General features: G+C 39.3%; 1 protein-coding gene across 8 annotated transcripts in view; it reads right to left on the reverse strand.

Moving 5' to 3' along the window:
* Positions 1-11,251, reverse strand: part of LOC121877511 (plasma membrane calcium-transporting ATPase 2-like) — a 155,015-nt gene extending 143,764 nt beyond the window's left edge. For 5 of the 8 annotated variants that reach the window (XM_042383779.1, XM_042383698.1, XM_042383540.1 and 2 more), the window contains exon 1: positions 11,228-11,250. The gene's annotated coding sequence lies outside the window, so the exon portion shown is untranslated. Of the gene's footprint in view, positions 1-11,227 lie in introns of all 8 variants that reach the window. The other 3 variants (XM_042383389.1, XM_042383461.1, XM_042383318.1) reach the window with 1 other exon arrangement.
* Between the last annotated feature and the right edge of the window lie 480 nt (positions 11,252-11,731).

Consider the following 11,731-nt stretch of genomic DNA (forward strand, 5'->3'; position numbering starts at 1 on the left):
TGCATCCCCGCATGAAAATAAGCCAGAATGGAAACCGGATGGATGTTTCATCATCCGACGTCATAGTAGCGATCTCCACAATCAAGCCCTGATTATTATTATGATGCTTTTATTGATTATGTTGTTTCTAACTGTGAAACCAAAGTTAAGTGAACATTACAAGTGAACTTAATATGTTTAAATCAATCTTTTGATCACAGTTGGTGACCCAGATACTTATTCTGGCATTAGGTGTGATGCCACGTCATGAAGGCGACCTTGTGAAAAAAGTTTGGGACCCACTGCTGTACAATGACATTTTCTAAACAGATCAATCACATCCATTAGTTTTTAGAAAATCTAATAACACAGGCTAAATATAATTTTTTTTACCACAAACATCAGCAACAAAAATTACGTGTATGTCACTTCTAATATTTTGTATTTTCCACACTGCAACACTGTGACTTATCTTTCATATTTTTTGTTTCCTATTGTTTGAAACTTTAGCACAACCCAGAGTGTCCTTTCTGTAAAATCCTTCAGTATGATGACTGAACAATCAGTGTTAAATTTAATTTATACTGTGTAAAATTTAATTTTACTCGACCAAAGAACTCATCATACACAAGGAATCAAGTCACTGTTCCTGTGAGGTTGAAGGGTTGGCATCGTATTCAATGGGTTAAAAGACTTTAATGTGCTAATTCACTTAATTAAGAGCGGTAACGTCATCGCACTTCTGGAGATAAAATTTTTGTGCTCCAGTGGGGTGTCCAAGGTGTGGCACCTGGGGTGGATACCACCCCCCCCCCCCCGAAATCTGATTGGCCACCCCACTCAGAAGTGGTGAGATGTGTATGGTGATAGGACCCAAAGAACAAGAGTTTCTTGGAGGCGGAAGCTGTACTTAGCTTAGCAGAGATCTATGAGTGTGAAGTTGAAGACCTCAGCCATGAGCTGCACCAAGCAAAGAGGATTTTAGAAAGGAAAGCTCAAAGTGGAATGCAGAAGCTGTTCAGTGTATGAGAGCTAACGGTGTTCCTGGAGCCCTACAAAGAGGTCTTTATTGAACTGTTCTGTCTGTGCAGGACTGCCTTGCCTCCCCCACCCCCAGTAAGCAGAGCTGCCTGTGAGTGCAGCTTCTCAGCTTTTAAACTCATAAAGAGCCATTTGCGCACAACTATGGCAGCGAGCAGACTGAGTAACCTGTGTGTTCTCAGCATTGAGGCTAGAAGAGCTAAGTCATTAGACATGGACGAATTTATTAAAATGTTCGCTATCCAGCACGAGAACAGACGAACTCGGCTGTTCTAAAAGTGCATATAGCTTTGTAATAAAGGGTTGTGGATTTGAACTTTATGTGGATTTTATGTTTTGTTTTTTTGTGCTCATGTATTAGTGTGATTTTCAACAATGTTCATTATATTATTAAAATTTAATTTGTATCTAATTTATATTATATTCAATAAATGGAGTTAAGTGGATTATTACCTTACCATGTATCCTTATTACTCTTAGATGATTATTAGGTTACTGGAGTGTGACCTCATTTGGACAGTACTGGTTGGGAATAGGCTTGTTTGAATAGCCAAAATGCATTTTTTTTATTCCCTGAAAATATGATAGGTGGAAAACTGAACAGCAGATGCATCTTGAGTTATCCTTATTCTTCAACAGGTTTAAGTTGGTACTGTTCTAGTAATTTTACTTTACAGTTACAGAAGACACTTTGAAAGCGAAATTAGTGTTGTTTGATCATTTTCTTAATATACCATCCTGACCTTGAGTTCAAACATGGAAATAGATAATGTCATGAGTTTTGAAATTGATGTACGAATTATCACCACCACCAGTCTCCTACTTCCTCCACCACTTCCACCGCCACCATCACCAGCCTCCCACTCCCTCCACCACTTCCACCCCCGCCATCACCACCACCAGCCTCCCACTCCCTCCACCACTTCCACCCCCACCATCACCACCACCAGCCTCCCACTCCCTCCACCACCAGCCTCCGACATTCTCGCCAATAAATCTAACCTGGCAGAAAATCTTCACGTGAGGTCTGGTGTGCCTAGCAGATCTCCCTGACATCCTCTCCTCCTGCCACCACCTACACCAATACACCACCTCACCACCACCTACAGTCCTACACCATCACTATCACCTACATCCCCCTCACCATCACCTACACCAACCACACCCACTCACTCACCACTACCTACACCATCACCATAACCGCCAACACCCCCATACCACCATCTACACCAACCACACCATCACCACCTCCTACACCACCACATCTGCTAAAACCACCATTCACATCATTCTCTTAACATTCTTCTCTCCTTTAATTTCATCCACAGCAGCTCGCTCTCTCTCTCTCTCTCTCTCTCTCTCTCTCACGTCATGACAGCCAGTACAGTGAGATATGTGAATCATATCCGGTGATTAACATTAAGACAAAGGTCGTTTGTTAATAGTGTGACCTGGTGCGGCCTGGTGCCCATCAACACTCACAATGTTCGTTCAAGGGTTTAAAGACAGACGCCGTTAGTTCCCTAAAGTAACGATATCAAAGGCGGTGCCATAACGTAATGATTATGGAAATATAACTTAAAACTTACTACACACAACAACAACAATACACTAAATTATAGAACCGAGTCATTATCTCTCGTAGTTAATTAACAGAATCAACGAATGAGGAGCGATGGGCGCACTACCTGTAATTAATGAGTCAGACTCCAAGGTGAGTGAAGGAAGCCGAGTCAGTATCCTGTACACAGACTCTAACTCAACTCTTCCACCACCACTTACAGCGTTCACACACAGTATTGTAAGTCCGGATGTCGTCAACCACCAGTAATTCAGATGGGCGTCTGTGGGTGTTCTCGGTACAAGTACAGGAGGAAACACCTCAAGAATCCACGCCATATAAACTTCGACACGAACCGATAACAACATTAAAACATTAAATCTTCTCACTAAATTAAGTTTAAATCACCATTTTCTATAATTATATCACTGTACATAGCTGTAACTAACGAAGAGTTAATTTCATCACAAGAAGGACAACACAATGCCGTACAATACACAGGTTCTGCATGATGCTTCGTAACTTGTGATTTATATGAAACTTAATTTAATCCAAGATCTTTAACGGGGTTTAAATTTCAATGGTGAAGTAACAAAAATTTAAGCTCGGTGGTAAAGCGGTGAAAATACGGAGTTGGTACTACTGTGTACTCAGGTTAAAAAATTCAAGCAAGGAGCCATACTGAAAGGATATCCGGCCTGAGGCAGAAAGTGGTATTACCATATACCCAGCAGCCGGTCCCCCAGCACAACTCTGTTTCATAGATATTCTGAGGAAGGGAATTTACATCAGCCAGTCTCACCCTGCAGGTGATCACACCTCGCTCCAGCCTCATGTGGTGTCACCTACCCTCTTCCATCTTTTTATCAACGATTTACTTCACACTACTACAAATTCTATCTATTCTTACGCTGATGATTCTACTCTTCACTCTACTCATTTTTTCCTTCCCCTAACTCTCAAACTAAATCTGTTTCTACAGCTGCTATAGTTTCATCTATCAATGTGGTGTGTGCAGCATCACCGAATGGGGAGATAGAAATTTGGTTAAATACAGTAGTAAGAAAACACAGTAGGCTATATAACAATTACATTTTCCAAAATAGAAGATCTCCCACCAATCACATTTCAGGACGCAATCATTTTGCCAAGTTCTAAAATAGAAATGCTAGGACTCACCATTTCCTCTAATATGTCATGGAAGCCACACATCAACAACATTGCTAAAGCTGCCTCCCGAAAGCTGGGAATGTTGTACAGATGCCGCAGCTACTTCACTCCTGAGCAGTTGTTTCAAGTTTATAAAGGATTCATTCGTCCTAACTTGGAGTACTGCTCTCATAATTATCTGGGGTGACTCTTCTGCCCAAATGTTAGATAGGGTGGAATCAAAGACATTTCGTATTATTAACTCCTCCTTTAGTCGATAATCTCTCTTCCTTTTCTCTTCGCCGCAATGTTGTTTCACACTCTCTCTTTTACAGATACTTCAAAGGACAATGTTCGGTGGATTTGGCATCCTGTGTACCACCGGCAAGGCCGTGGGCTTGTAACACTCGTCTAATGTCTTGCCCGCGGTGCCCACCGTTTCTCTGTGGCTGCCGGTCACATAGGAATAACCCGTTATAGTACATCCTTCTTTCCTCACACAGCCCAATTGTGGAATGCTCTGCCTTCTTCTGTGTTTCCATCCTTTTACAATCTGCTTCGCTTCAAAAAGCTGGTTTTCCGACATCTTCGTGGAGTAGATTAATAGTCTGTTTCTCTTTTCTTTTTTTCTTTCTACTATTAGGCCCCGTCGTGGGTCGATGACCTGTGCCCGGGTGCGCTATTACCCGTAAAAAACAAAAACATACCTGTTAACCTAATCAACTATACTCATGCGGTTGTCCTCTCACCTCCTACACACCTGTTATTGCTTAACCTCTTACTGTCCTCCTCACCGATGGGTGAGTGCATGACACACAGACCCTTGTTTTGTTTTTAAGTCAAGGGGCGTAACCAGAAGTTATATAACAGACAGTCGGACAATTTTTCCTTTGTACTCTAGGACAAACGTCGACGACAACTCCACGGAACCTACAATACAATCCCTCTGGCAACGAGATTTTTTTAACTTAATAAACTTCTTAATTTATTTTTATCGGGTCATAGTTTAACTTACGATTTTCTTCATTGCCAAAGATCAAGTGTGTAAGTTCCGACGACTTCAGTCCGAGTGTGGGATGGCGGGAACACAAGGAAGGAAGAACAAGTGGACAGATCAAATAATCAATTCCTATATTCTCATCTTAACTCCTTTGTGTGAAGAGAAAAACAAGAACTTACGTACATCTGCAAGAAAAAATCCCAGCCCCCATGGTCCGGTGGAATTGATAACAAACAATACCCTCAGACGCGATGATGTATTGCAGTGGTCCCCAATTAGTTTTAATCATTGCCCCAATAAAAGTCTGACAACAATACTCACTACCCCGACATATGTTTGTCAACTGTTTATTTCCATACTATTTTTGGTCAAGGTGGGGGAGTGAAGCAAGAGGCACCAACTCTGCTGTGTCCAGGACGTGTCTGACGCATGAATGACCACTTGACCAGTGGTTGTGTGTGGAATCAAGAAGCAGGGAAAATATGGCTATCACATGTAATAGTGTGAATACATATTAAGCATTCATGTGCAGTGTGATGAATAAATTTGTTGTTATATTTGTACAACACGGTAGGAAGATTGTTGTGATCCTCGAGATGAGTTGCTATATAATAAATATTGTGCATGAGAGAAAACTACTAGAAAGTAAAGGGATTGGCTAAAATACATTGTGAATATACTGTATGGTATGTTGACGGTTTCTTTTTACCTTGTGAAAGACAAAGGGGTTATTAAATCATTAATTGTATTTATCTGTTAACGACAATAGCTGTAATTAGGATATTATTTTGCTAGAGGAAAATAAAAGCGAAATGCATATCAGAACAGTACGTGTTCCCCGTTACTAAGAGGACGACCCTGAAGCAGTAGTGGTGGTCTAGGGTTATGAGATACCAATATGACAGTTGAGATTTTATTCATTTCGTCGAACATAACTTGGAAGTTGCGACCACTTGTTCGTCTACAAACACCCTCACGGGATAAAAGGCAGCAGGAACAACACTGAAACCTCAGAGGTAACGCGAGGTGCGACTATCACCCTTAACTCCTAGGATCTAAGGCTCTAAGCGACACTGAGGTGGCTCCTCGAGCTTACCATGGCACAGCAATGTAACTTCAGTATACTGTAGCTATATTTTTACCATTAACATTGGTATCAATGAAATACCCTGATTGTGCTGAAGTATAAGAAAAAGGTTTGTGTTTTGAGACTAGTGTGTGAACTTGACCATATGTGCCAGCTTGTCATATTTTAACGTAATTCATCTTATGAATTACTGTATCTCACGTATTAAAAACTATTTATTTTTTACACACAAATACGGTATTCTTACATATAATACATAGGTCGAAATAGATATTGAAATGTGATTATAGTAACAAAGGCAAACAAGAGAAGGTCGACCAAGACACAATGATAACCACAGGTGTAGGTCCGATGTTTCACGTTGTTACACACGGCAGGGGTAGATATACAGTATACTGTATGTTTTACTGAATATATATATATATATAAATTACTCTGTCTTGTGTGAATTCACCGAGGAAAATAATTTAGATATTCAAAGTATTAACGAACTATTGTTTGAATACATCTTATCCATAATCAATCCAAGGGGCGTAAACCTACCCCTGTAACACACTACTGTACTCTGTTCAATACCTGACTCTATCAGTATAAACACTGTCTTGACTACATTGTAGGAGGGCCCAGTATCACTTTAACAATGACACAAGTTTTTCTTTTGGATGATTCACTTCTTGTCTTCCTTTGACTAAAATTTACAGGTCCACCTTCAGCTTAAAAGATTTTCGTAAAGATCGGTTAATAATTACGGACGCTCGAGTTTTAGCTAACATTGAACAACAGATTCCTGAGGCTTTACCAAGCGTAAGGAGAACAGTTGTTGGGGGTCAGCTGGGTCACTCACCTCGGCTCATAACACAAACAATAGACTTACGGGAACAGGATACAAGGGTTCTCAAATAATCTACTCAATTCAACAACTCTGAACTGGAATTCACTGCCCGAATCTATACTCTCTCTCGACTAGTGACGAGCAGCAACTACAAATTAGAATTACAGGAAGATAAACACACACACCTAACAAGGATACTCCCTCACGACTATGATTTCCTGGGCCTCAGAGCCAAAGCTAATATGATTTTCTTATCTTTTTTCTTGCAGTTTACTATTTTCTCATCTTTCTTCCCCAGACTCGGGTGTGTGATAGGGATTTCGCTGCCAGTAGCTCCTGTTACTTCACGTGGGAAACCAGACAATATGACTTACTTAAAGTACACACAATAAAACTTTAAATAAAAAAGAAAAAACTCTGTAATATTGACGGAAATACATGTGCTTATGTACGGCCCAAAAAAAATAAAAGTTCCTTCACGTTCTTGTTCGAAATGATACCAAATCCCAATGACAGGCAGCTCGAAGATTTATTCCGATAGTTCAGAGCTTTACGGGTGTGAAAAATCGTTCGTGAGTGTACACCATCATTACTTCAATTTTATAAGTGAGAGGATAATTTATTTTTTGCCCGAAACACAGAAAAAAGTTGAAGTATAGAAAGAGTCAAACATCATAGAAGAAAAGCATTACGCACTTGATGTACACCATGCACTACTTTACGCTCAAATATCAATTTATTTTCGAATTGGTTTGTGTGCGGATGAGTTACTGAAAATAGCCACAACTGTGACGCACCAACATATGACGTCACGCACTCAGTTCCAGAGTTGGGATATAAAATACTGGAGACGTGGGAGACTCTATCTGTATCAGGGAGGAAAGGGAATTAAACAGTAGATGCGTTATAAATAACTTTGAAGGATTTGTAGAAAAAATACTGAATGAAGCCTGGTGTAAAAAATAAATCAGATGAATAAATTCTTGTACACAATGTTTGAGAGTGTGAGAGAGTGTGAGAGAGTGTGTGTGTATGTGTGTGTGTGTGTGTGTGAGTGAGTGTGTGTGTGTGTGTGTGTGTGTGTGTGTGTGTGACAAATTGATTAAATGGAAGTCTCGTAAACAGTAGACGAATGAATATTTGTAAACATAAATGAAGCTTTGTCAATATCATAACTAAAAGAAACAGTAAATATTAAATACTTGTACAAGAGAGCAATTACGTCTTGCTCATGATATAACTCAAATGATGAATGACGCTATGCAAACAATTGATGAATAGAGCCTCGTTAACAATTGACGAATGGAGCCTCGTAAACAATTGATGAATAGAGCCTCGTTAACAATTGATGAATGAAGCCTCGTAAACAATTGATGAATAGAGCCTCGTTAACAATTGATGAATGAAGCCTCGTAAACAATTGATGAAAGAAGCCTCGTTAACAATTGATGAAAGAAGCCTCGTTAACAATTGACGAATGAAGCCTCGTTAACAATTGACGAATGAAGCCTCGTTAACAATTGATGAAAGAAGCCTCGTTAACAATTGATGAATGAAGCCTCGTAAACAATTGATGAATGAAGCCTCGTTAACAATTGATGAATGAAGCCTCGTAAACAATTGATGAAAGAAGCCTCGTTAACAATTGATGAAAGAAGCCTCGTTAACAATTGACGAATGAAGCCTCGTTAACAATTGACGAATGAAGCCTCGTTAACAATTGATGAAAGAAGCCTCGTTAACAATTGATGAATGAAGCCTCGTAAACAATTGATGAATGAAGCCTCGTTAACAATTGATGAATGAAGCCTCGTAAACAATTGATGAAAGAAGCCTCGTTAACAATTGATGAAAGAAGCCTCGTTAACAATTGATGTAAACAATTGATGAAGAGCTCGAATGAAGCCTGTAAACAATTGATGAATGAAGCCTCGATTGATGAATGAAGCCTCGTTGAAACAAATAGAATAGAGCCTCGTTAATAATTGATGAATCTCGTAAGCAATTGATGAATGAAGCCTGTAAACAATTGATGAAGAGCCTCAATAATTGACGAATGAAGCCCGTAAACAATTGATGAATGAAGATTGATCGATGAAGCCTCGTTAATAATTGATGAATGAAGCTCGTTAACAATTGATGAATGAAGCCTCGTTAATAATTGATGAATAGAGCCCCGTTAACAATTGATGAATGAAGCCTCGTAAACAATTGATGAAGAGCCTCGTTAACAATTGACGAATGAAGCCTCGTAAACAATTGATGAATGAAGCCTCGTTAACAATTGATGAATGAAGCCTCGTTAACAATTGATGAATGAAGCCTCGTTAACAATTGATGAATGAAGCCTCGTAAACAATTGATGAATAGAGCCTCGTTAACAATTGATGGATGAAGCCTCGTAAACAATTGATGAATAGAGCCTCGTTAACAATTGACGAATGAAGCCTCGTAAACAATTGACGAAAGAAGCCTCGTAAACAATTGATGAAAGAAGCCTCGTAAACAATTGATGAATGAAGCCTCGTAAACAATTGATGAATGAAGCCTCGTAAACAATTGATGAATAGAGCCTCGTTAACAATTGATGAATGAAGCCTCGTAAACAATTGATGAATAGAGCCTCGTTAACAATTGATGAAATGAAAGAAGCCTCGTTAACAATTGATGAATGAAGCCTCGTTAACAATTGATGAATGAAGCCTCGTAAACAATTGATGAAAGAAGCCTCGTTAACAATTGATGAATGAAGCCTCGTTAACAATTAATGAATGAAGCTTCGTTAACAATTGACGAATGAAGCCTCGTAAACAATTGATGAATAGAGCCTCGTTAACAATTGACGAATGAAGCCTCGTTAACAATTGATGAATGAAGCCTCGTTAACAATTGTCGAATGAAGCCTCGTTAACAATTGATGAATGAAGCCACGTAAACAATTGATGAATGAAGCTTCGTTAACAATTGATGAATGAAGCCTCGTTAACAATTGATGAATGAAGCCTCGTAAACAATTGATGAAAGAAGCCACGTAAACAATTGATGAATGAAGCCTCGTTAACAATTGATGAATGAAGCCTCGTTAACAATTGATGAATGAAGCCTCGTTAACAATTGATGAATGAAGCCTCGTAAACAATTGATGAAAGAAGCCACGTAAACAATTGATGAATGAAGCCTCGTTAACAATTAATGAATGAAGCCTCGTAAACAATTGACGAATGAAGCCTCGTAAACAATTGACGAATGAAGTCTCGTAAACAATTGATGAATGAAGTCTCTAACAATTGACGAATGAAGCCTCGAAAACAATTGATGAATGAAGTCTCGTTAACAATTGATGAATGAAGTCTCGTTAACAATTGATGAATGAAGTCTCGTAAACAATTGATGAAAGAAGTCTCGTTAACAATTGATGAATGAAGTCTCGTAAACAATTGATGAATGAAGCCTCGTTAACAATTGATGAATGAAGCCTCGTTAACAATTAATGAATGGAGTCTCGTAAACAATTGATGAAAGAAGTCTCGTTAACAATTGATGAATGAAGTCTCGTAAACAATTGATGAATGAAGCCTCGTTAACAATTGATGAATGAAGCCTCGTTAACAATTGACGAATGAAGCCTCGTTAACAATTGATGAATGAAGCCTCGTTAACAATTGATGCAGCTTCGTTAATAATAGATGAAGAAGTTTCGTTAACAATAGACTATAGAAGCCTCGTTGCCATTAGATGAATGAAGCTTCGTTAACATTAGATGAATGAAGCCTCATTAACAATAGATGAAGTCTCGTTAGAAAAAGATGAAGCCTGATAACAATAATGCTTAGAAGATTGATAACAATAAGTGAACGAAGCCTTGTAAATAACATACGATTTAACCTTTGTGACCATTGGACGAAGCTTTGTGAACAAAAGATAAACAATGTTTCACAAATATTAAGTGACTGAAGCTTAGTGAACAATGGGGTAATGAAGTCTCGCGAATAACACATGAATGTGGGTCTGAAAGCAGGTGAAAGAAATCTCGCAAACAACGAAAAAATCAACAAACAAATCTCAGTCCTAGTTTTTGAGAGCATGTACGTCAACAAAGCCCGTATGTACAATGAAAGACAAAAGTCGTGTCGTGAAATTAGGGGAAAACATATGCCGAAAGGCTAAACTTTGGTGCGCTCTGCCTTGTGGTAGGGGCTCTCATAATGTTTCACGAGTTATATTTAAACTTCGGAGAAAACCGCGACAAGACTTTTGTCTTTAATTGTACGTTCACGAGTGGATGCTGTGCACATATACTCATAAGTTACACGAGAACATCATCCACCTGTGTGTACACGACAGTACACACACTTCTGGCCACCACATTTTTGCATTTTGTCAGATGTTCACACTACGTACGTAATTTTACTACCTATGTGTACAGTATAAGCAGGTGCACATAAGTGTATCAGTCATGTTGTTGACATTGGTACTTGTCGCTCGAAGGGTGTTGAGTGGTGTTGGAGGTATTTAGCGCTCGATACGTACTGTTCGTACGTTGAAAGTGTTTATAGCTCGATAAGAAGAGATAGTTACCTTGCGAGTTGTGATGGGTAGTAGCGGCTGTAAAGAGGTCCGTACAGTGCACTAGTGATAGGACACACTGGTGTGTCACGCCTGGGGCTACCCGTCACGGGATACGCCAGCCCACGTCACTATGATGTCACTCTTTCCTCTTAGCAAACATAGTGACACCTGAATCCTTCCTTTCACAGTCTTGACACTTGTCCAATTAAAACTACTCTGACAGACCCCCAATGGCGATAAGATAAACTAACATAACACGTCGAAACTTTGTGGAACATGGACGAAAATATTCCAAGAAGTACTGCGGAAATGTTTAAATGGTGACATAAACTCCACACTCTCAGATTGCAATGCTGTGCAAAACGAACTGAGATACGTTATAATGATTTACGTCATACTATGCCGGAGACGAGATAAGGTTAACTATGCCACATGATGGTGGTGCAATACGTGATGGAATTCCTCGGGAAAGTATGTAAATTCTTGAGTACGATGATAACCATTACAGTGAAT

This window comes from Homarus americanus, unplaced genomic scaffold (assembly GCF_018991925.1).
Source record: "Homarus americanus isolate GMGI-L3 unplaced genomic scaffold, GMGI_Hamer_2.0 scaffold51859, whole genome shotgun sequence".
Lineage (NCBI taxonomy): Eukaryota > Metazoa > Arthropoda > Malacostraca > Decapoda > Nephropidae > Homarus > Homarus americanus.